Below are 27,386 nucleotides of genomic sequence, written 5' to 3' on the forward strand. Positions count from 1 at the left end.
TTTGTCTTGATTGAATTTTCTATTAACTTATTTTAAATCTCCTTGAGTAGGTTTCTTTTCTTTTAGTACTACATAGCCCAGCTGTGACGGACTGAAAATAAAACAATGAGATTCTTTATGTAGAACATGCTACAACGTATGCAAAACCGCCATCAGATCGTAGACAGCAAGAGAAAATTTAAATTTTTAATGAAGAAATTGTTTAAAGGAAAAAGAAAATGGATGTAAGATTTGCAAACAAAAAAACACAGTTTTTTGTTTCTTTTTAGGCAATTATTATTCATAAGAAATAATAGGTACGGTGTTTCTACAAAACCTTATTTGATTTTTTTTTTTTTTCAAATATGATTGCGATTTTTTCTCGAAATGAAATGTGCTTAAATGGCAGTAAATATAACCAATTTGATAACAATAAATAGAAATATGTGAGCATTAATTTAACAAAGTTTAATCTGCCATTACAGGCAGGGTATAATGGTAGACTTTTTGATGTTTTGGTAGATTTTGCAATATAAAAAATAGATATAAAATTTTGACAACATTTTCTATAGAAATAAAATTTGAAAAAAAATCTGAAGGAATAAAATGTTGACAAAAATTTTTAAAGAAAAAAAATTTGCCAAAATTTTCCAAAGAAATAAAATTTTAAATTTTCCTTGTCGATACAAGATCAAACGTTAAAACATTTCAAATTCGACATATTTACAATTAAGGGGATATTTATACGCAGGGATGGTAATAGATAGTATAGGAAACATATCATAATATCTACTGGAAGTCGAGAATGAAATTGGAAAATAAAGTTGTCGTTATCTCGTTCTTAAAGGACTTTGATAGCATATGAAGAACAAAGCTGAAGAAGCGAAAAATTAAAATTTGCTTCCTAGAAGCAAGTACACCAAACCCAAGTTTAAAAGAAAATTGTGTCTTAAAAGTATCCTTACTTGAATTCTCCGCTTCTTTGGCCCGGAATCAATACCAAAATTGTTAAAGTAAAGACAAAATCTTTGAAACCGGGCATGCTTTTTTCTCAGTGCACAAAATTTTGATAAATAACTTCAAAATTAGTTTTTTTATATGTTAGATTTTTGTTAAAATTTTCTTAAAATTTTGGTTGATTATATTTGACAACCGTGATTAAAGGTCCCAATTTTATTTAACTTATTTCAATTTAGTAGTTTAAATTTATTTTTTTAAATTTATTATTATTTAAATTTAGTTATTTAAAATGATGTATTTATTTTAAATTTGTGTAATTTATTTTAGTTTATTTTAGTTCATTTTTCCTTTAAATTAATTGACTGAATTCAATATATTTAATTAATATAACATAAGTTAGTGAATTTTATATTTTTTGCTTTAGATTACATTCATTTTGTTAAGAAAAGTATACTACGTTTTTATCTATTGTAGGTTAATGTATTTTAATTTATTGTTTGTTAGGGAAATCATATTGTATTTTAATTTAATACAATTATTTTTGTTTAATAAATTTTTATACCTTCCACCATAGGATGGGGTGTATATTAACTTTGTCATTCCGTTTGCAACACATCGAAATATTGCTCTAAGACCCCATAAAGTATATATATTCTGGGTCGTGGTGAAATTCTGAGTCGATCTAAGCATGTCCTTCCGTCTGATGAAATTACGCTAACTTCCGAACGAAACAAGCTATCGACTTGAAACTTGGCACAAGTAGTTGTTATTGATGTAGGTCGGATGATATTGCAAATATCGGACCACTTTTACGTATAGCCCCCATATAAAGGGATCCCCAGATTTGGCTTGTGGAGCTTCTAATTCTGAGTCGATCTAAGCATGTCCGTCCGTCTGTTGAAATTACGCTAACTTCCGAACGAAACAAGCTATCGACTTGAAACTTGGCACAAGTAGTTGTTATTGATGTAGGTCGGATGATATTGCAAATATCGGACCACTTTTACGTATAGCCCCCATATAAAGGGATCCCCAGATTTGGCTTGTGGAGCCTCTAACAGAAGCATATTTCATCCGATCCGGCTGAAATTTGGTACATGGTGTTGGTATATGGTCTCTAACAACCATCCAAAAATTGGTCCACATCGGTCCATAATTATATATAGCCCCCATATAAACCGATCCCCAGATTTGGCTTGCGGAGCCTAAAAGAGAAGCAAATTTCATCCGATCCGGCTGAAATTTGGTACATGGTGTTGGTATATGGTCTCTAACAACCATGCAAAAATTGGTCCACATCGGTCCATAATTATATATAGCCCCCATATAAACCGATCCCCAGATTTAACCTCCGGAGCCTCTAAGAGAAGCAAATTTCATCCGATCCGTCTGATATTTGGTACATGGTGTTAGTATATGGTCTCTAATAACCAGAGAAGATATTTTCAAGCACAATAAAAGCCAAAATAAGCGCTTTAAATATGATCTTAAAACAGCAAAATATCCATTAAAAATAAGCAAAATTGAAGTTTTTTTAAATTCGTGCAATATAGATTTTTTTTATTTAAGTCAAATTCTCATCGTTTTTATTATTACAATAAATTATTAGATGGCGTTTCAAGTTCTCAAAAGAAATTTTTTTCCATCTATACCAAAACGTAAAATTTGATTAATTTCTTTAAGAGGTTCGTACCCCTTATTTCGTTGGAGAATGGCATTGAGTTTTAAAGAATAATCTTTGTTTTCCAAAGAAGATATAGAAGCTCGTATTTCTTCTACGATATGAATTAATTTTTTAAGCTCTAATCCTCGAGTTTCAAATTTTACAATTGCATCCGTCAGGTTCGAAAAATTTTGCTTTATATAAGCGAGATCAGAAACCAAACTGCTTGAACAGAACAACTCTTTAGAAACACGAATGGCTTCAGCATCGTCGGTGTTTAACGAATCTACAACACTTTTAGCCTCATGGAAATGATCGCAATAATAAAAAGCAGCATTCAGCCAGGTACACCAACGCGTTATACATGGTCTTGGGGGCAGAGGTATACCTGGCAGCATCCGTTGGAATTCATTGCGTCGCGATGGGACCTTTAAAATTTAGTTAGTAAATTTAAGTTCTTCAATATAATAATTGAAATTAAGCTGTTCACCAGCGGAAATTGAGCACGAACAAACTCTGCTAACCTATGGAGTCCATGGGAAAGGCACGTCAAGTGCATCATTTTTGGATACAACACTTGCAGAGCACCAACAGCAGCCATCATATATGCAGCAGCGTCCGTGACAATAAGAAGTACCTTGATAAAATTACCGCAAAAGTTCATACAGTAGAATGCATTTATAGCGACCTCGGTTATAACGACCATCCGTTTATAACGACGGATTTTCAAAGCTAGTTTGGTTCTTAATAGTTTGTACATGCGCAAGCGTTCGCTTAGAACGACTCCGGTTTTAGCGACCATCTGCTTTTAACGACCAATTTGAACGTCTGCTTTGGAATGGACATTCGGTTATAACGACGATGTAAGTTCTGTGTACTAATTTTCATTTTTCATTCCATTTTTTGTCGTCAGCCAATACTAAATAAAGAAACATATACTGCGGGGAATCACAGAATTTGTTTTCGACTATCCCAAACAGAGGTGCAAATGACAAAGAAAAAAATATTCAAACCAGTTTTGGATGAGTTAGAGTTCAAACCAGGACTGGGATGAGTTCGTAAATGTCGATGACAACGTCGTGATATCAGAAGAGCCTTCATTGAGAGAAATAGTGGAGAACACAAAAGAAAATGATGAAACTCACAGCGATACTGAACAAGATGACAAAGATGAGCCAATCAAAATTCCAACTAGGACAGAAACCTTGAGTGCGGTGCACACATTAAAACAGTATTTAGGATTTGGGGGTTCTGATATATCAGAGAGTGTATATAGTTCCGTTAAAATTATTGAAAGTAAATTATTAAAAGAAATTCTTGTAAATAGAAAACAAACCACATTTCTAAACTATTTGCAATCTCAATAAATATGAATATACATGATAAAAAAAAAAATTAAAAATATTGTGTACACTTATTTGGATACAACGACGTTCGGTTATAACGACGCATAATTTCGGTCCCTTGGCGGTCGCTATAACCGAATTCTACTGTATTTGAATACATTAAAAAGCTTAAATCCAACTAACCATTTGGCCAGAGCAAAGGCAAACTGTCGTTCACGAAGGCAGCCACAGTGGTGGTATTGGCAGCTTCTACTGTTGCTGCGTTGAATAAGTAGCGTTTTGCACTTCATTAGGGTCACACGTTAATACCCAAAAATGAAATTAATCACAAGCCTTTGTTCTGAATCCGTCGTTTCGTCCACAGAAATCCATATGTATTCGGTTTTGGCCTTTTCCTGTAGATCTTTTAAAACTTTTTCGTAGAGACAAGGTACATATCTCTGGCGAAGCGTTGATTCGCAAGGCAGCGGCTCATTGGTCTACTCGTCCAAAAACTTCTTTAGGGATGGGTGGCTAACTTTTTTTAAAGATATATTTGCTTCTAGGAACGCTTCGCACAAGTCCATAGCAAACGTGTTTTGTTCTTTTGCTTGGTATTCCGTCACCAATGCCTGTGTTTTCTTTGAATTTCGTTTTTCGGCAGATTCTTTATGCTTTACCGTTTCCAAATGCTGTTTGATATTGAAAAATGTTAGTCGCGGCAACCGAACAATTGCAGTAAGTGCAAAAGAGAACCGTACGATCGGCACGAAAAACACCAGGAAACTGTTGGATAACACGCGACTTGAACTCTCCAGCAGACTCTTTTTGTTTTGGCATTATGCCAATTGCACACAAAAATAATACGTATACAGAAAAAAGAACGCGCAAATCAGCTGGTTTACAATGTTGCCAGGTGTACATATTTCAAAAAGGAGTATTAAAACGGTTGCCAGATTTTTGTTTTGTAATATTAGTACAATTTTTGTAGAAGATTTGGACATGTTTCCTTTTATTTTTGGAAAAACCCAAAAATATGCTTTTATTTCTTGCTTATAAAAGCAAAATATGCAAGAACGTACCAAATATGCAGAATGCATATGTAATATGTATTTTCAAGCATATATCTTCTCTGATAATAACCATGCCAAAATTGGTCCATATCCCCCATCCCTATCATCAGGGCTGTCATTCGGGATCGAATTTTATAAATCCCGGGATTCGGGATTTCAAAATATGGAATCCCGGAATTTTTCCGAGATCTCGAAATGTTCGGGATTTTTTAAATATATTTAGTAATAAAATCCCATCGAGAAATCCCTTTCAGAAAATCCGGGGATTTCGGGACGGGATTTATTCCGGGGGGTATATGTTATGTTCTGTATATCTAAATCTGTCCCAATTTTAGGTAAATTTTAGTAAATGGGATCTATATAACTTAATTTGAAACTGCTTGCTAATACTTGGCACATGTTGGAGCTTTTATGAGAAAATATCCACTGACCATTCGTAATCGGTAATCGTATTATACATGTTTATGGACATCAATTTCAAAATTTAAGGACAATGGGATCTAATAACGACCATACATACGGTCATCGGTCATGGCTAAATCAATTCAAAATTAGATTCTGAGTCGTTCTGTATGTTATGCAACTCTACTACTGGTAAGCCTATTTTTCTTCTATAGATTTTGGACCAAACAAAGTTTAATTCCACATTACCTAGTTTAATGCCATACGTTGAAAAAACTTTGGAAGGTTTTAACAGAAGGTTTTTTTAAGATACCACACTGTTGAGGAGTGTTTGTGAGATTGCTAAAAATCCAATTCGAATTAATTTATAAAAAAATCATTAGTTTTATTGGTATCATAAAATATTTAAATATTAAAAAAAAATTGTCAACCCCCTTAATAAAGGGTGATTCTTTTGAGGTTAGGATTTTCATGCATTAGTATTTGACAGATCACGTGGGATTTCAGACATGGTGTCAAAGAGAAAGATGCTCAGTATGCTTTGACATTTCATCATGAATAGACTTACTAACGAGCAACGCTTGCAAATCATTGAATTTTATTACCAAAATCAGTGGCAGAAAATCCGCTTTTTTATCGACAAATTTTGTTCAGCGATGAGGCTCATTTCTGGTTGAATGGCTACGTAAATAAGCAAAATTGCCGCATTTGGAGTGAAGAGCAACCAGGAGCCGTTCAAGAACTGCCCATGCATCCCGAAAAATGCACTGTTTGGTGTGGTTTGTACGCTGGTGGAATCATTGGACCGTATTTTTTCAAAGATGCTGTTGGACGCAACGTTACGGTGAATGGCGATCGCTATCGTTCGATGCTAACAAACTTTTTGTTGCCAAAAATGGAAGAACTGAACTTGGTTGACATGTGGTTTCAACAAGATGGCGCTACATGCCACACAGCTCGCGATTCTATGGCCATTTTGAGGGAAAACTTCGGAGAACAATTCATCTCAAGAAATGGACCGGTAAGTTGGCCACCAAGATCATGCGATTTGACGCCTTTAGACTATTTTTTGTGGGGCTACGTCAAGTCTAAAGTCTACAGAAATAAGCCAGCAACTATTCCAGCTTTGGAAGACAACATTTCCGAAGAAATTCGGGCTATTCCGGCCGAAATGCTCGAAAAAGTTGCCCAAAATTGGACTTTCCGAATGGACCACCTAAGACACAGCCGCGGTCAACATTTAAATGAAATTATCTTCAAAAAGTAAATGTCATGGACCAATCTAACGTTTCAAATAAAGAACCGATGAGATTTTGCAAATTTTATGCGTTCTTTTTTAAAAAAAAGTTATCAAGCTCTTAACAAATCACCCTTTATAAGAAATAGATAAGAGTGTAATGACAAATTCAATTTAAATTTACTCGTACCGTGAAACTAAGCTCAACCATGCCAATGTAATGTAGTGAGTAGTAATTAAAATAAATCCATTGTTACATCTGTGGTAAGCGGGAATTTATAATTGAATTAATTGAGAAAACAAAAAGCGTTTCAGATTTCATTATAGAGCCCCATCACAGTAGGATTACATTTAGGGTAAATGTGTAAAGTAAATGAATTTTTAATGACACTACGGGGCCTAAAAAGCTGTAAATTCAATACGCTGTAATTAGTTTTAACTAACATTTAGAGGACGAAAAAAAAAACACTAAGCCAAATGTCCTTTATTACATAATCATTCACAATTTATTTAAATATTTATTTATGAATTTATGTTCTAATCTACATAAAAAAGAAAATTCCTTTTTTGGTTCCTTCTTAAAAAAACAACAACAACAACAAAATTAATTTTGCTCATTTTTCCCTGGGACCAAAAAGTTTGTTTTTACGTAGCGAAAGGGTATCATTACTACCATTAATTTTATTATGCCTCATACCTTTAATATTCTCTTAATATAACAAATGTCGAGAGAAATATGCAATTCCCTTTCCTCGAAAGAGGGCAATTAAAATTCAATAAATATTCGTTTTTTTTTTTTTTCCTTGTTTTGCCCCGAAAAATCTGGTTCATTTTGCAAAAATAGAAATTGTGTAGTACCCACCAAAAAAACCCACACTGACAGATAATATGCTAACCGGGTCTAAATAGAATTGCAAATAAAACCCTCTCAAAACAAATGGACCGCAAAACAACAAAATATTCAACAGAAATCATAACTCATAAGGGAGCTGGTGGCAAAATGATGCTGACACTATATTTAGGCTACTGGGTCGTCTGCTCAAAGATATTTCTCGAAAATTTAAAATGCTTACCCTTAGATAAAATGGAAGGTTCCCTAAAAGGGGCGGCACCAAAAGGCAGAACTGTTGTTTGATAAGAAAAATGTGTCTATGTTAAAAAGAAAGTAACCCCTCATTTAGATTGCCATTTGCAGGGAAAATGGCAAAAGTTTCCAGTTGAGAAATTAAAGGTTTTGTAGAACTGATGGGGATTGCTTAAATACGAGTAGAACGCTACCGGCATATGATTTTTGAGGAAAAAAGTCTAAACTCTGGAATTTTGCTTTGGTATAAAGTGGCCTGAATTGATATCTATGAACTAATATTGTTCACTTCGTCCATTTCGTTTGACTACATTGGGGGCTATACCCAGCAAAAAATGGAGCACTATTTCAGCAGGGTTGTAAGGGAGAGAGGCAGTACCAACTGCTTACAAAACAACCGAATCAGTGCTGATTTTTTGTGGGCGATGTCCCGATTTAGAGCAGCTTCTACATAGCGCTGATATGAATGCTCATTTTAATAGAAATATTGCTGAGAAGTGATACATTATAATCTTGAGTATATTGTTGGCGTGAAGGAAAACAGCAGTAGCTCTCATGCATTTATACTGCATGAATTGGTTGCAATAACGTAAACGAATGATCATAAACTAGTTTCATTACTCGTATACGTTATTGCCACCGATTCATGCAGTGTGTATGCCCTGCCTACTCTATTATATACCAAAAAGCGCAACTAAACTCTTACTGCTGAAGTATTTTTTGCTAGGTAGTATCCCAGCAAAAGAAATTGTTCCAAAAACATTTCTTTTTAGAAACATTCTGGTATCCCCCATAAATTTTATCCATACACAACATTTTTTTTTATTCAATCACGAAATTAATCGATCCAATTAATTTTTTAATTTAAATGCCTTAAATTTCACAGAAATGATAATATCAATTAAAAAATTAATTGATACTATTAATTTTTGTGATTGATTTTTGTTTCAAATTAAAATAAATTGCTGAATCAAATAAATTTTTAATGGAATATTTATACCCTGCGCCACACTGTGGAACAGGGTATTATAAGTTAGTGCATATGTTTGTAACACCCAGAAGGAGACGAGATAGACGCATGGTGTATTTGGCAATAATGCACAGGGTGGGTCCCTGAGTCGATATAACCATGTCCGTCTGTCCGTCCGTCCGTCTGTCTGTGAACACATTTTTGTGATCAAAGTCTAGGTCGCAATTTAAGTCCAATCGCCTTCAAATTTGGCACATCTTCCTAATTTGGGTCAGAATAGAATCCTATTGATTTTGGAAGAAATCGGTTCAGATTTAGATATAGCTCCCATATATATCTTTCGCCCGATATGTACTTATATGGACCCAGAAGCCAGAGTTTTATCCCGATTAGCTTGAAATTTTGCACAAGGAGTACAATTGGTAGTATAGTCATGTGTGCCAAACTTGATTGAAATCGGTTCAGATTGAGATATAGCTTCCATATATATTTTTCGCCCGATATGGACTTATATGGCCCCAGAAGCCAGAGTTTTGGCCCAATTTTGTTGAAATTTTGCACAGGGAGTAGAATTAGCATTGTAGCTATGCGTGCCAAATTTGGTTGACATCGGTTCAGATTTAGATATAGCTCCCATATATATGTTTTTCTGATTTCGACAAAAATGGTCAAAATACTAACATTTTCCTTCTAAAATCGCCACTGCTTAGTCGAAAAGTTGTAAAAATGACTCTAATTTTCCTAAACTTCTAATACATATATATCGAGCGATAAACCATAAATAAACTTTTTCGAAGTTTCCTTAAAATTGCTTCAGATTTAAATGTTTCCCATATTTTTTTTTTACTAACATTGTGCTCCACCCTAGTCCATTAGCCAACTTACATCTTGAGTCTATAGATTTTGTAAAGGTCTATCAAATTCTGTCCAAATCGAGTGATATTTAAATGTATGTATTTGGGACAAACCTTTATATATAGCACCCAACACATTTGACGGATGTGATATGGTATCGAAAATTTAGATCTACAAAGTGGTGCAGGGTATAATATAGTCGGCCCCGCCCGACTTTAGACTTTCCTTACTTGTTTTTTTTTTTTTGATTCAATTTAATTGATCCATTTATTTTTTTAATTTAAATGCCTTAAATTTCACAGAAATGATGGTATCAATTAAAAAATTAATTGATCCAAATAAAAAATTAATTGATACTATTAATTTTTGTGATTGATTTTTGTTTCAATTAAAATAAATTGCTGAATCAAATAAATTTTTAATGGAATATTTTTTAAAAGACAATTAAGACTGCAATTGGAAAATTTTTTGTGAAATTTTTTTCTGTGTACTGTGAACCAGCCTTAGAAAATACGCCATTTGGCGGTTTAAAGTCAAGATTTAAATTTTGAACAACTAAATGTTGCAAAAAAGAAAGAAAAATATAAAAATAAATATTTACCCCCGCGGGGATTTAAACCTGTGTCTTTTTCACTTTCATGGAAGTTCTTTTGAAGAGATTTTATAAATTACGAGAATTTAAAATTTTTTATTGAGTTTATATGGGAAAAAATCTATTTCTAGGAAAACTTGTGCGTTGTGATGGTGCCAGGTCGAAGCGAAAAAGTTTTTCATGTTGTAAAAATTATATAAATAAAATATAAAAGTATAAGAAATTGGTGGAAAAAATCATATTTTTTTTTTTAATTTCTATATTAAAATGAAGTACCAAGGCACAACTTATAAAGCAATGCCAAGGATTATAAAACGAAGTACTTCTGTCCTATCACAACCCAGCAAAACAATTTGGAAGTACTTCTAAAGGCACAACTTTGAAAGCACTTCCAAAAATGTCCTCCCAAAGATGTTCTTTATTTAAACTACTCAGGAAGTTCTTGTAATTCAATTTTGTATATCTTACTTTTTCATATTTTTAAAGGGTAATTTCAACTTTTTAGAGTGTTAGAATGTATAAAAATCATGAAAAAGAATAAAAATTATGTATTTATCAAAATAACACAAAATTTTTTAATTCACATCCAAAACACTGAAGTGATGCAAATTCAGAAATGGTGGACATCCGTCCTATGACAAGCCTATGTTAAATTCATCCCTTCTGCGCAAAAAGAACATTTTCAATCCAAAAAAAAAACGAATCCAAAAAGAACAATTTCACTACTTTTTGGCAATGCTTTGTTTCCTGGGAAAAGTCCATGTTACATTCATTGAAGTTTGAACTACTTCCGGATCATAAGTTGGGGATCCAAACTACTTCTTTGGAAGCTCTTTTGTCTGGGATATTGTAATAACCCGAATTTTTTCCCTATAACGTAGCTTATAAAAATTGTGTTTAGAATTATTTAAATTTTAAAAAAAAAAATCGATTAATATTAAGTTAAATTGTATTATTAAAATAACAGACTTAATTTTCCATTAAATTGCGTGTCCTTTATTTCCATTAAAATGTTTGTCTCGTTTTTTGAGATTTTTATTTGACACCCTTAAATTCCCCAAACAAATGCAAAGATTTTGATTTTTTCATTGAGAGTAAAAATAAAAAGTTTTCACGGAAATTGGTTTCACATAATATCCCACAGGCGAACACACAATGCGGTTAAGAATCCACCGATACTGATGTGCCCAAACACAGACACACGCACACAAACATACATTGGATTTCAGGCCAGGATGCTGATAGCTTTGGTATTTTCCTGGTGTCTGTTATGCAAAGATTTACCTCATCGACCGGGAATAAAATATGCACATTTTAAATTGTTTGTTCTGTCTGTTCCACCAACCTTCCCAACATTTTCTTCTTATCTCTTCTGAATTTATGCTTTTGCTATTTTCATATTAAATTTTCCAATGTTTGTCCACATATCCTTTAGCAAACAAGGAGGTAAAGTCCATACAATTATGATGGCTGCGGCTGGTTATGAGGTATAGACAAGCCAGCAATTGCATCATAAATAGCAAGAGAGCAACGATTTGGTATTGCAGGTTGCATTACCATTCCCAGATAATGTCCACAAAATATATGTACAATATTTTATAAATTACTCATTATCCATTTGCATACACTAAAATGAAATTTCAATTTTTATGTTATATTAAATTGATTTCATATGTATGCATTGATTAGGGGAGAGAACATGAGCGCGATTCGAAGTTGTTAGGAGACACATGAAAATTCCCTCATGTGTCATATGTGAGAGTGAGTAACATTTGTTATGTTAACAGAGAAAAATACACTGATACTGTGGACGTCTCAAGTGAATTAACAGTGATGTTGTTTGACTACAGAACGCATACACCAAACTCCATTGCGCATAGAAAATTAGATCACTATTGCAATACCAATTAAAGAAAATAATGTTTTTCTCTAAATATGCTTTACTTGCCGAAATTGTTATAAACGACTTGACCTGATTTTTAACATCTGGAACCCTCACTACACTCTCCTCATCGACATATGCATTAAAAATACATTTATTTTATTCTCATTGTTCTGATTCAATCTCTTTTAACTCTTTCTAAGTGACTCTCAAACTATATTTCTCCATGCCTGCATAACAAAAGTGAAACCCAAGCCAAAAACTACTACTCACACAATGCCAATATTAAACAATGTAAATTTTTCCACTAAAACATAATCAGTTTAAAAATTAAATGGACTCGCCTTATCGACAGAATTTTCATATTAAATTCACCCCGCAAAAGCCAATTGCTATAACCAGTGAAACCGTTCTACCGCTTTAATTAATTAATTAATTTAGAAATATAAAATTGTATCTTTGGATCTTTTCCATCCATTATTTGGTAAGGCTTGATCAAAATAAAATCGTCTTCATAAATATATTTGTACTTTTAATTTAGTGTTTTGGTGAAAAACTCGAACATAGTACTCACCTTTAGCGGCAAAATTGTTACTTGTTATATCAGTATTTCAGCAAAAAAAAAATGGAATTTCTTCTAAAGGTGCAATTTTAAAAGCACTTCCAAAAATGTCTTCCCAAAGATGTTCTTTATTTTAACTACACAGGAAGTCATTTTAATTCAATTTTTTATACCCTCCATCATAGGATGGGGGTATATTAACTTTGTCATTCCGTTTGTAACACATCGAAATATTGCTCTAAGAACCCATAAAGTATATATATTCTGGGTCGTGGTGAAATTCTGAGTCGATCTAAGCATGTCCGTCCGTCCGTCTGTTGAAATCACGCTAACTTCCGAACGAAACAAGCTATCGACTTGAAATTTGGCACAAGTAGTTGTTATCGATGTAGGTCGGATGGTATTGAAAATGGGCCATATCGGTCAACTTTTACGTATAGCCCCCATATAAAGGGACCCTCAGATTTGGCTTGTGGAGCCTCTAACAGAAGCATATTTTATCCGATCCGGCTGAAATTTGGTACATGGTGTTGGTATATGGCCTCTAAGAATCATGCAAAAATTGGTCCACATCGGTCTATAATTATATAAAGCGCCCTTATAAACCGATCCCCAGATTTGGGTTGCGGAGCCTCAAAGAGAAGCAAATTTCATCCGATCCGCCTGAAATTTGGTACATGATATTGGTATATGGTCTCTAACAACCATGCCAAAATTGGCCCACATCGGTCCATAATTATATATAGCCCCCATATAAACCGATCCCCAGATTTGGCTTGCGAAGTCTCCAAGAGAAGCAAATTTCATCCAATCCGGTTGTAATTTGGAACATGGTGTTAGTATATGATCTTTAACAACCGTGCCAGAATTGGTCCATATCGGTCCATAATTATATATAGCCCGCATATAAAACGTTCTCCAGATTTGACCTCCGGAGCTTCTTGGAGGAGCAAAATTCATCCGATCCGGTTCAAATTAGGAACGTGGTGTTAGTATAAAGGGGGATACGGTCAAAATTTGGTCAATATAAACTTGAGGTATTTCTTTCAATTTTGCATTTAAAAAAACCTGAACACCCCTCATTTTGAAGGTGTGTGTGTGTAGAATGTTGCTCCTATTTTGATTTTGGAATTCACTCTTCAGTTGTCAAAATGCCGTCCAACCAAGAAGAGCAGCGTATCAAAAGTTTGCTCGCGCATCGCGAAAATCCGAGCTACTCGCACGCAAAGCTGGCAAAATCGCTAAAAGTTGCCAAATCAACCGTTACAACCGTTTGGGGACCGTTTGTCGACAGCCAGGAAGTCTGGATCGGGGGTAAATCAAAAACCGGAAGCCGCTGAGACGACAAAGAGAGTTGCCGGTAGTTTCAAGCGAAACCCTAACCTCTCTCTCTCCGAGATACCGCAAATAAGCTGGGTGTATCGTCTACAACCGTGCATCGAGCCAAAAAACGAGCCGGACTATCGACTTACAAGAATGTAGTGACTCCAAATCGCGATGATAAACAAAATACGACGGCCAAAGCGCGATCCCGGAGGCTGTACACGACGATGCTGACGAAGTTTGACTGCGACTACAAGCAGCTTCCGGGACAGGAGTTTTATACGGCAAAAGGAAGGCGAAAGGTAGCAGATATTTTCAAGCAGATAAAACTGTCAAAGTTCGCAAAGAAATATCTGGTTTGACAAGCCATCTGTACCTGTGGCTTGAAAAGCAGCATTTTCATAGCTTCCGGGGCTGTCAACCAAGAAATTTACGTGAAAGAGCGTTTGAATAAACGTCTGCTGCCTTTCCTGAAGAAACACGGTTGTTCCGTACTGTTTTGGCCGGATTTGGCATCTTGCCATTACGGTAAAAAGGCCATGGAGTGGTACGCCGCCAACAACGTGCAGGTGGTTCCCAAGGACAAGAACCCTCCCAACACGCCAGAGCTCCGCCCAATTGAGAAATACTGGGCTATTGTCAAGCGGAACTTAAAGAAGGCAAAACAAACTGCTAAGGACGAGCAGCAGTTCAAGGCAAACTGGCTTTCTGCGGCGAAGAAGGTGGACAAGGTGGCTGTACAAAATCTGATGGCAGGTGTCAAGCGTGAGGCCCGGCAATTCGGATTTGGAAAAGCGACAGCCTAACTGAATATTTTTCCTGAATTTTATACTAATTGAACTTGAAAAAGAAATTTAATTTGATTTTTTAAATAAACGATTTCACCGATTTACACGCGTTTTCCCTTGACCAAATTTTGACCGTATCACCCTTTATGATCGCTAACAACCATACCAAAATTGGTCCAATCATACAAAAATTGGTCCATATCGGTTCATAATCATGGTTGCCACTAGAGCCAAAAATAATCTACCAAAATTTGATTTCTATAGAAAATTTTGTCAAAAGTTTATTTCTATAGAAAATTTTGTTAAAATTTTATTTCTGTAGAAATTTTTGTCAAAATTTTCTTTCTATAGAAAATTTTGTCAAAATTTTTATTTCTATAGAAAATTTTGTGAAAATTTTATTTCTATAGAAAATTTTGTTAAAATTTTATTTCTGAAGAAAATTTTGTCAAAATTTTATGTCTACTTTGTCAAACTGAATTATATACGTATTGGATCGATCTTTTTTGATTTAATATATACCACGTATGGACTTACATACAATTTAGAAGATGGTGTTAGGAGGTTTTAAGATACCTTGCCATCGGCAAGTGTTACCGCAACTTAAGTAATTCGATTGTGGATGGCAGTGTTTAGAAGAAGTTTCTACGCAATCCATGATGGAGGGTACATAAGCTTCGGCCTGGCCGAACTTACGGCCGTATATACTTGTTTATAAGTCGCTTTTTTCATACTTTTAAGAATTAATAAAATGGTACATATTCTTCAAATTTTGTCCAAAAATTCTAAATCCATTCTAAAAAAAATCCATTCTTAAAAATATTTGAGGTCAAACGTTTCAGACCAGCATTCGAATGTATTAAAAATGATAACCAATTATAAAAATTATTATTTTTTTGGCATAATATTATAAAGTCCATTAAAAATCACATCCAAAACAATGAATTCGGGTTACGCCTTAATTCGCTTCTGTGTCAATTTTGACACAGCTTTGTTTGCTGCGAGGTTTTCTAGTGGTCATTTTTTCTATATTAGGTAAAATGGATTTCTTCTCCTAACTGAAAATCTCAAAGGATAATTTTGAATGAAATAGAGAAAAATTGAGTGTTACATTAATTGAAGTCTTACTTAAAACTACACTCCACAAACAAACTCCAAAGATTGAAATCTAATTCGAAAAAAAAGGCTCTTGTATTTTTTTTTTCGAGCAATGTGAACCTTATGGGCATTTCTGCTAGAAAGTTGAAAGTTTATTTTAGCAAATTTTTAAAATGCTGAAAAATCGACTTTTCCAAAAATGGAAGAAGTCGATCTGATTCACATTTGAGTTTCATTACAATTCCTACTTCAGAGCTACTTTTTGTTTGTTTTCCCCCCCACAGGCTTTTTCATTGCTAAAAGGTATTCGCGTTTCATGAAATATTTCCAGAATAGCCTTTGGCTCTATTTACACTCTTTTAGGCAATATGTTTATGACAAGTTAATCAACTTTTTGCAATAAATACCATATTTTATTAACAATAATAGAAGTGAGACAGAGAAAAAATCACTCAAATGTCATTGCCAACATGTTACTTGAATTTCATGGGACGGACAAAGGATTTCAATCAAAAAAACCAAAACAAAAACCAAAAGGATATAGGCTATATAAAAACTGGCATTCATAACTTTTGCAAAAACAATGCCATGGATGGCAAATTACAAACAAAAAAACGCAATATTTTAATATGAGCATAAAACAGTTTGGACAGATCACCAATGGCCCCAAACGAAATATTGAACATGGCCTGGCTATAAATAAATACCCACCTTTTTGCCAAAACAAAAAGGACTTTTTGGAAAAATCACTACGTACGTAGTTTAAAATATTTCATTGCTCTGGACGACAATGAACCATGAAATATGGCTGTCTAGTTAAAATATGCATGTACATGCTCGATGCCGTAGGTGTCATTTTATTGGTATAGCAAATAACTGAAACGAGAGGAGAAAATAAAAACGCCCAGCCTCAAATTGGACAATGGTGAAACGGTAGCATTGCCTTTAGCCACCAATTTACACAGGAGCAATTAAAAGAAAAAGTTGTCATTAAAAAGTTTACATTGATGCTAACAAATGTCATCTCTGTAAATTTATGAAGTTTTTCCTGGATCTCGGGGCCAGCAACTGACACTAGCTGGAGAGCAAAAAATAAAATTCAGGGGGTAAAAAATTAAAAAATAAAAACTGTTCAACTTGGTCTGATACAGGAAAAACCCCCCACAAACCTGTATCCCTAACTTGCAATCTTCCACATTTATGGGACTCTAGGATATTGGTAATCCTACATGGGGTTCATGTGGAAACTCAACCTGTAAAGCCATCATTTCAAATGGAAATTGCATTGGATGTATGGAGCTTTCATATGCGTTAAAGAGGACATGTGATGAATGACGAAAAAATGGTATCATCATATCACAACGATGATAACTGTGACATTTTACCAAAGGAGCAAAATTAATAATGAAACTTATGCTGGCATTTAATGGGGGTTAACCTCATGGACAAGCTCCCCGTTTGGTCTCACATATGCTAGAGAATTTTAAATGCTGTCCTCTTTACGCTCTGAGGACCCTTATGGTGGTTATTTAATCCTATATTCATGGTGTAAAATTTGAAATTAATAGAGAAATTAGAATGACCATAATTGAGAATGGTGTTATTGTTGACTTTTAAGCACATCTAGGGGGATGTAATGAAAATGCTCTTTTTGGATCTCGTAGGGAGGCGAAATTACATAAGAAGCATTGGAATTTACAATGGCTTGTCCTAAGACTCAAGCTAGCCTTATCGTTGAGAATTTCTGAAAAGTGGCACAAAAAGTGTCATTAACCATAAAAAGTGGCACACTCATTTTTTAAAAATGAGCACATTTTTTTCATATAGAAAAAGTAACAATGAAAACCGCTTTTTTATAGAACTCTGAAAACTTTTCAATTTAGATCCGCACTAACTAAACAATCATTTCATCTGCATTTTATGGAAAACCATTTTATGAAACTTAATATTCCGGAAATTAATTCGGTTTATCTGATATAAAAAAGCGTTGCATACTTTTAGGTGGTGTACGTGTCAACTTAACACATCATGGTAAAAACGGAAAAATTGCTCATAAATATATTATGTGATTCGAAAACTAGATTATTTGTTAAAAACCAACCATTGTAAAAAATTTCATAGCGATTTGAGATCAAAATATTGCAAAAATGTTGCACAAAAGTATAAAAAGTATGCCACTAAGTGGCACAAAAGTATCATCGCCCGAAAAAAGTGGCAAATTTGCCACTAAAGTGGCACAACGGTAACACCGTTTTTGCTTCGTGGTTTATGTTGATATTTCCCATCAAAAATAATCAAAAAACAAATCGGAAGATTAGGGAAACAGCTTTACCTTTGAGAATTTCTAAAATGTGGGGCAAACATTTCACTTGTAATAATATTTAGAAAAAGTGACCATTTAGAAAAATTAGCACAAAAAATGCACACTTATTTTATGAAGAAGAAAAAACGAATTAAAACTATTTAATAATTTTTTCTTTGACAATATGAAATTGAAGTTATTTATAAATAAACCAAGCAATAATTTTATTTCTATTTAATCGAAAATCAATTTTTTTTTAAAAACAGTTCATGGAAGAATACGGTGTAGCTAACATACTACCGAAAAATTCCCTTGCATATTTTCCGGCGTCACAATTGTTGGCTTGATAACACCATGGTTTGAGAAGGAAAACGTGCTCATCATTACAGTACAGTGAAACCTCACAAACTTGGACACTCTGAAAAGCGGACACCTATCAAAAGTGGAAAACTTTTCGCGAAACGTTTGCTATCCCAGCAAAAAATACTTCAGCAGTAAGAGATTAGTTGCGCTTTTCGCTATAGGCAGTAGGCAGTGTCTATACACTGCATGAATCGGTGGCAATAACGTATACGAGTAACAAAACTAGTTTATGATCATTCGTTTATGTTATTGCAACCAATTCATGCAGTATACATGCATGAAAGGTAGTGCTGTTTTCCTTCACGCCAACATGCTATGCTCAAGATTATATATCACTTGTGAGCAATATTTCTATTAAAATGAGCAATTATATCAGCGCTATGTAGAAGATGCTCTAAATCGGGACATCGCCCACAAAAATCAGCGCTGATTCGGTTGTTTTGTAAGCAGTTGGTACTGGCTCTCTCCCTTACAATCCTGCTGAAATAGTGCTCAATTTTTTACTGGGATATTAACCTCCCATAAAGGGACACTTCCGAAATATTTACAAAATTCAGGCAACTGTGAGCGTCCACTTCTAAGGGGTTTCACTGTTCTTAATTAAAATTAAAATTAAAATTAACAAGATAAACAGTGGCACACTATGGCACACACATTTTAAAAATTGTTGCATTTAGAAACACAAAAGTGTCAAAGAAAGTGAGGGCAACGGTGCAACAGACGTCTATTTGTTATACCCTCCACCATAGGATGGGGGTATATTAACTTTGTCATTCCGTTTGTAACACCTCGAAATATTGCTCTAAGACCCCATAAAGTATATATATTCTGGGTCGTGGTGAAATTCTGAGTCGATCTGAGCATGTCCGTCCGTCCGTCTGTTGAAATCACGCTAACTTCCGAACGAAACACGCTAACGACTTGAAACTTGGCACAAGTAGTTGTTATTGATGTAGGTCGGATGGTATTGCAAATGGGCCATATCGGTCTACTTTTACGTATAGCCCCCATATAAACGGACCCCCAAATTTGACTTGCCGATCCTCTAAGAGAAGCAAATTTCATCCGATCCGGCTGAAATTTTGTACATGGTGTTAGTATATGGTCTCTAACAACCATGCAAAAATTGGTCCACATCGGTCCATAATTATATATAGCCCCCATATAAACCGATCCCCCGATTTGGCTTTCGGAGACTCTAGAAGAAGCAAATTTCATCCGATCCGGTTGAAATTAGGTACATGGTGTCAGTATATGATATCTAACAACCATGCAAAAATTGGTCCACATCGGTCCATAATTATATATAGCCCCCATATAAAGCGATCCCCCGATTTGGCTTTCGGAGACTCTAAAAGAAGCAAATTTCATTCAATCCGGCTGAAATTTGGTACATGGTGTTAGTATATGGTCTGTAATGACCACGCAAAAATTGGTCCACATCGGACCATAATTATATATAGCCCCCATATAAACCGATCCCCAGATTTGACCCCCGGATTTGAAATTTGGTACGTGGTGGTAGTATATGAGATTTAACAACCATGACAAAAGTGATCCATATCAGTCCATAATCATATATAGCCCCCATATAAATTGATCCCGAGATTTGGTTTTGGAGCCACTTGGAGGAGCAAATTTCATCCGAGTCAGTTGCAAATTGGTACATTGTGCTAGTATATGGCCGTTAACAACCATGCCTAACTAGGTCCATATCGGTCTATAGTTATATATAGCCCTCAGATAAATCGATTCCCAATCACACAAACATTGGTCCATATCAAGTTCATAATTGTATATAGCCCACATATAAGCGACCCCCATATTTCAATTCTGGCTCTCTACACGCAAAGAAAACAAACGTTTGGAAAACGTGTACCGAAAACGTTTTTCTTTTGTTAGAGTTTTTTTGAATTGCTTCGAAAAGTAAACACTTTTATCACCAAAAAATTCGCTTGTTAAAAAATTTTTATTTTTTCAATAAAAAAAGTTATTTTTGAACCAACAACACAGTCCATTTCGTTTATATCAAACACTGTTCTTTTCTGACTTAAGGTCTTTAATAAGTTACATTTTACAGTTCATAGTAAAAAGTTAATATAGTAGAATGTAATGTTGAACATTTTTTCGGAATCTTCCGACCATATCTGGAATATATGTAAAAAAAAAAACTTTGGTCGAAGCAGGGATCGAACCCACGACCCTTGGCATGCAAGTCGGACGTAGCAACCACTTCTCCACGATACCCAACTAAATGTATTTTTCTGTTAAATAAACTTTGTTTAATCGTCTCGTGGGCGCCGCAAGCTATACTATATAAATATAACTTATATGGGTAATTGTCTATTGATGACAATAACGGCTACATAGCTCAGTGGATAGTGTGTTGGCTTACAAATTGTATGGTCCGCGGTTCGATTCTCCGTCCAGGCGAAAGGTAAAAAAAATTTTTAAATTTATAAAATCGTATAATTTCTTCTACATTGTTTGTATTACAGAAAAAGGTGCTAAGAACTAAAAAAACTTCGTGGAAGTGAGAAAGATGTGAGGGAAAATGCAATTAGCCAGAAAAATTTTTTTTTGAGTTTGTCTTTATGAAATTGTTTTTACATCCTGGAAAAGAATAACGTTTATCACAAAAAGTATATACTTTTCTTCCAAATACACTTCCTTACAGCGAAAAGCAAATGAGAAACCAACTTTGTTTGTCAAAATTTCGTTTGGGAGGAAAGAATTATTTTTTTGCGTGCATTCTCGTAGCCGGTTTTTCCCTTAACGTTAGCATCCATTGAGGAAATTCTAGTATATCCTCTCCACTTTAAACCACCTTCCATTTTGCACCATTCCAAAAATTGCACACCCTTTTTGGCACCAAATGTGCATATGGAATTTTTATTACAAAATTTACTTTATATATGAACAGACAACTGTATACGTAGAAGTGAATATATTTTTGAATGTAAATTTTATCAACTAACGTGTAATGAAGAAGATACTTTCATACTTACATGTAAAAATGAAAAAAAAAAACACAAACACACGAATAAAAACTTTGTTCAATGCAATAAAAACCAAAGTGGTGACATCTGCAAGTTATCTGCAACAAACGGAGAGCAAAAAAAAATGAAAGTGAATATGTGATTGCTAGAAGAGTAAAATGCAATATTATTAATAAAATACTATTTTTTTATTTATTAAAAAATGACATTAATAAATGCAGCAGTTACCCATGGAAGTTTTAAGGTACTTGGATGAAGCAGTAAGGAGTCATAGTACAGCGAGCAATAACTCATCATTGGGCCCCTTTTCATAAATATTAATTTACTTTAATTTAAAGCAATTGCAAGTCAGTGCTATTTGGGCCTCAGTTGATGGTAAAATACCCATTTAAATACACTTGAAGAAAAAAAAAATAAAATATTTGTGGAAGTGCTTTTACAATTGTGCCTTTAGAAGAACTTCCAAAATTTTTTGCTGGGATATTCTTTAAGAGCAAAAAACTTTAAATTAATCATAAACGCCACGATTTGGCTCTATTCTTTTTAGTTACTACACACAAAAAAATATTTTTTTTTTTTGGTTCAATCATGAAATTAATTGATCCAATTAATTTTTTTAATTCAAATGTCTTCAATCACAGAAATGATAGTTTCAATTAAAAAATTAATTGAAGGTCAATTAAATAATTAATTGACACTATTAATTTTTGTGATTGATTTTTGTTTCAATTAAAAAATTTGTTGAAGGAATAAAATTTTTAATTGAATATTTTTTAAAATTCAATTAAAATTTTAATTGGAAAAATTTTCGTGAAATTTTTTTCTGTGTGTTAAAAAAATATTCTAGCGTCAAAAAAAAATTGTTTGTGTAAAATTTCGTTCCTCAACTCTGCTTTCAGTGCAGTATTTCAACATTTCTCTGTGTATATAGGATGCAGGCCAATGCTTATTGCAACTCCATAGGAAAACACCACTGCATCCACTATGAATGCAGGGCAATTGAAAAACCATTTTAAAATTGATGGACATCAAGAGTAATAAACTCGAATCTTAACAGTTGCCCATTATCAAAGGCACTCGTAAAAAATGAATGCACCCCATAAAAAAAAAAAAACACACAGCTATTATCACAATGTGACAAACCATGGAGTAGAGTTTCGAGATTTACTTGAGATTGCGATTGAATGAAAATTTATTATTAAATTGTTATGATTATCATTAAATTAAAGACATAGTCAATTTTATTTGTAAGAGATAAAGGTGTTTTTATTAAATAATGATCCTAGATAATAGGCCATAAACTAGGAAACAATACAAATGTAAAAATTCCCTTTGGTTATAAAATTCTTTAGAAATTTTACTTTATTTGTTATTTAACATTTTATACAAAAAAAAATTATATTAAACCATTTTTATTACTCTTCAATTTGGTTAAGACAAATATTTGTCCAATCTTGCAAATATGTAAAATTTTATTTGTATTTCTTTCATAAACATTTTTATGGAATCTCTGTTTTTTTTTTTTTCTCTTCAAAAAAATTCTTTCATTCGGGTCACAAACGGAGGGAGACCAAATAAATTTGAATTCCATTTTGAAACATTGCACAAATATTTCTTTTGTAAGTCACAACATACAATGAATGAATAAAATTAACAATTGCTTCTCATATAAAATATGTGCATGTATGTGTGTGTGTGTTTGTGTATAACCGTAACACATGTATGAGTAAATATCCTTTACAAACGTTTACATATTGCACATGAATTCAGAACAAATATTACCTTACATTGTTTCTATGCGAAGCAAATAGAGAATCCATACGAAGGATTTCATTAAAAATGTCAATAAGCTCACCCACACTTACACATTCAATGGCAAATATTATATCCCATTTTTTTAAATGTTTGCAAACTAAAAAACTATAAAAAATATTTGACCTTATTTCCAAAATTGATTCATACCTTCTATATTAAAATAAAAATGCAGGTTTATTTTAGAAAATTCCAACTACAATAAATTACCAGTGGCGACTTGCTACACCCAGAGAAGGAATACGATCAACTCAAACATGTTTTAAGAGCAAAATGTTATTTTAAGGTGGTGACCATGTATGTAATTATGTCTAATAAATTTTCTTGAATTTGTCGAAAAATATTTACTTATTTTTATGATATGGGCGTGATGCCAGCGTTTGTAATACTGTTTAGTTAAAAATTTCTAAAAATATTCAAAATTTTCTAAAATGAACCGAAAGTTGTCTTCCTGGTGGGTCCACTGTTTTTTTAGTGTGAAGAATTTCGGAGAAAACGATTGGCACTAAAAATACCAAAATGTCGATCATCTCAAGACGGGGATGGGTCAAAATAGCGCAGGACAACCTTTTTGCAACGTGTGATGGCCTTGCCGGCCGTTTAAAAGCCATAATTCGTACCAAAGGAAGCCAACTCGAACAAATCTAACTTGATCTTAAAATTTAATGTTGCTTCTGAACAATAAAATATACTGCTTTACTCTGCTGCATTACATATCAGCCACTCTGTATTGTATAAAAACGCCAAGCAATAGGCACAATTTTATAATACCTCTCAATTGCTTAGGTTTGCTTATTCTGTAGGGGTGCTTTCGAATATGATATTGTCGCACTCACCCGACTTTCTGTTTTATTCACTTGTTCACTTTTTGGGATATTAAAAAATGTCTAAGAGCATTAATAAGATATTTTCTTTTTATTCCATTGTTTTCGGTAATTGATATTTTAAATTGAAGCTGTTAGCTGTTATCAAAGAAAAATAAGTCCGTAAGGTATCTCGAAATTCTTTTGAAAATCGTCTACATATTGTTTGGAGAAATCCCTCTCCAAATAGATTAAGTGATTTTTGTAGGCATAGAAACAACAGTTACTCCACCTTTTCTCATCACTAAGCTCTTCTAGAAATCCCCAAGTATGGGTAAACGTGTGTGGGAACTTGTAAAACATATCTGTATATAAACATGTGTACTGCTCACACATACATACATATGTACATGATAGCAATAGGCACACAAAACATTGATATGATCCACCTCTCCTATGTACTCTCCAATTAAGCCCAATTGACCTCTAGGCAAAAAACAAAGAAAAAATGAGAACAAAAAGTAAACAGAAAAAATATGTTTACCATTATACACTTGTTGTAGTAATCGTTGTTAACGCCTATAGACGCGGCCACCAGTGTTGCAGTTGTTTTTGTTGTATTTGATGTAACTCTGTTGACCTTTTACATACTTTACTCATCTATATGTAATCATCAACGTCATAATCATTACTTCACCATCATCGCCTCTGTATCATCCTCAGCTTCATCCAAAAAAAAAATGAATTGACTTGAACTTTATAGGTTAAGAGCGTTTTATACTCATATAGCCGACAATTTCTGGATGTTTTGTTCGTTAGTTTCCTAAAGGCATTCAACCGTTCAGTCATTTCTTCTTTTATCTGACAAGGGAGCAATCAATGGTAATGCTTGTTGCCATGTTAAGTTTACGATGGAGAAGGAAAAAAACGCTAACATTTCTTCATGCTTTTTTGAATTACCGAAGCAAACAACAGAGTAGAATCAAAGGGGAAATTTGAGAGCATAAGAAAGATAGAGAGAGAGAGAGAGAGAACTTCTTGTTTGCAACATTGTCGAATGATTGTTCAATAATTGTTATCAATTCGATGTTGTTCCCTTTTTTCTTTCTCATAGTCTAGATTTCAATTGTGCTTCCGGGTATTTTATTAACAGGGATTTGCATGCCAATGTCTGCTAAAATAAAAATGAACGGCACAGTAAAACAGGTGAAAACTTTAGCGATATAGTCTCTGCAGCAAACAGAGAAAATAATAACGACCAATTTTGACATTTTGAAAAATTAGAATGTAAAATAGCCATGGCCTATAAAATCATGCGGTTTGATATATCTCTTTTTGTAAGTTCTCCTTCCCAGACATATTGGAATACAACGAGTAATGTAAGAAATATTATCGGCCGTTAATAACTCGGCAGTGCAACTTATTCCATTTTTGTTAAAATCTTCAATTACACTAGTTTACAAAAAAATCATTTACACTTGATGGGAGGCAACTTTTCTTATGTATTTTGATCTGCTGAAGTCGAAAAAAAATGTTTAAAAAATTTTTTATGAAACAATTTTTGAGATATCCCGTTATTTTTAGTTTTTCGTTCTTTTTTACACTAAACAAATTATATCTCGAGTTAGAAATGTCCGATTATATCGTTGTTGGTATCTAAATGAAAGGTATTAAGATGACGAATAATCGAATAATGGTTCAAATATGCAAATAGGTAAATTTTCTAAAAAAAAATCATGTTTTACAGTGATCCTTTTCCGCCGGAAAAGTACAAACCCTTGAAAACCTTTATCTTCATGGTCGTATAGATGATACTCTATCGACCAACTAGAAGAAAAAGGACCGAAAAATGACAAAGTTATAAGCAATTGGGTGAACAAATCCGATGTCAAATCATGCAAATATGAGCAACTCACCCACACATAAATGACTCTTGGCCACTGAGAAATGTATTTTTCATTTAAGTACCAACAACGATATAGTCGTACATTTCTAACTCGAGATATAATTTGTTTAGTGAAAAAAGAGGGAAAAACTAAAAAAGAGCGAAAAACTAAAAATAACGGAATATCTCTAGAACCATTTCTTAAAAAATAAAAAAGAGCGAAAAACTAAAAATAACGGAATATCTCTAAAACCCTTTCTTAAAAAATTTTTAAACATTTTTTTTCGAATTCACCAGATCAAAATACATAAGAAAAGTCGACTCTCAGCCAGTGTACATTTTCAGTGTAAACTAGTGTTATCGTATAAACATGTCAAAAGGTTAATTGAATTTTTCGGCTTCGTATAATAGTTTCAATAAAATCTAAAGAATACTAAAAAAAACTCCCACATATAAAGCAATTTATAGTCATCTTCAGTTACCTCCTCTCCACTCTTTTAATACTTTTATGGCGGACTTGAAGCAAATTAAAATCAATACGACTCAATGAGCCCTAACGGAGGAATGAAGTGGACTGAACTGTGTGAAAAAAAAAACAAACGAAGCAAACGTGTTTCACACAAATGCAATGAAATGTGCAAAACACTAAAAATCAATGGTTATTGAAAAGCTTATATGAACGTTAATGATAAATGGATTTCCGATGAATGGCAACGATAAACGTTGAAAAATTTGCGACAAAAAATCTCACCAATTTTTCCACATAACAAAAGCCAACCAAACCAAACACTAGGAAGGAGGTGATAGTGTTTGTGTGTCAGATGAAGCGGAAATTCGCAAAGCTAGCAACAACCATATACTGTGGCAATGATTACACTGGAGTTTAAAAACAACATTGAATTATTTTAACTATTGGTAACCAATTTATTTTTAGAAATTCACCAAAAAAAAAAAAATTGAAAAAAGCAAATATATGTTTAAATCTTGTTCTTTTCAATTTAAAAATATTTTATTGAATTTATAATAATGTCAAATAATTATTAATTTATATTTACAAAAATTACAAATTTGTGGCTACGAATTTATTTCTTCAAAGCAGGATTGCATGGGTCGCAGAAAACAAGTTTTTTTGCCATTTCCTTCACAATCACATTGTACAAACGCCTATTGATCCAGGATAATTGATCTATGGCGAGGCGCATCACCTGAGCCTTTCTAAGTAAAAATACGTTGTGTTTTCAACTTCAATAATTTATTAGGCCCAAGTGACCTACTTCTCTTCAGCTTCTTTACTTAACTTTACTTAAAATAATATAAGAAAAATAGAAAAATATTGGTGCGAAACCATTTAAGCTAATGCAGTGACTTTCATCTTTATTGTTGAACTTGCTTCAACACACATAATTAATTAATATATAAATACATTTGA

General features: G+C 33.5%; 1 protein-coding gene across 2 annotated transcripts in view; it reads right to left on the reverse strand.

The window, feature by feature from the left end:
* kek5 (leucine-rich repeat, immunoglobulin-like domain-containing kekkon 5 protein) overlaps positions 1-27,386 on the reverse strand; it is a 524,846-nt gene that overhangs the window by 269,772 nt on the left and 227,688 nt on the right. For both annotated transcript variants that reach the window (XM_075300232.1, XM_075300233.1), the window contains one exon: positions 21,467-21,555. The gene's annotated coding sequence lies outside the window, so the exon portion shown is untranslated. The remainder of the gene's footprint in view (positions 1-21,466; positions 21,556-27,386) is intronic.

The sequence above is a fragment of the Haematobia irritans genome, chromosome 3 (assembly GCF_050003625.1).
Source record: "Haematobia irritans isolate KBUSLIRL chromosome 3, ASM5000362v1, whole genome shotgun sequence".
Taxonomy (NCBI): domain Eukaryota; kingdom Metazoa; phylum Arthropoda; class Insecta; order Diptera; family Muscidae; genus Haematobia; species Haematobia irritans.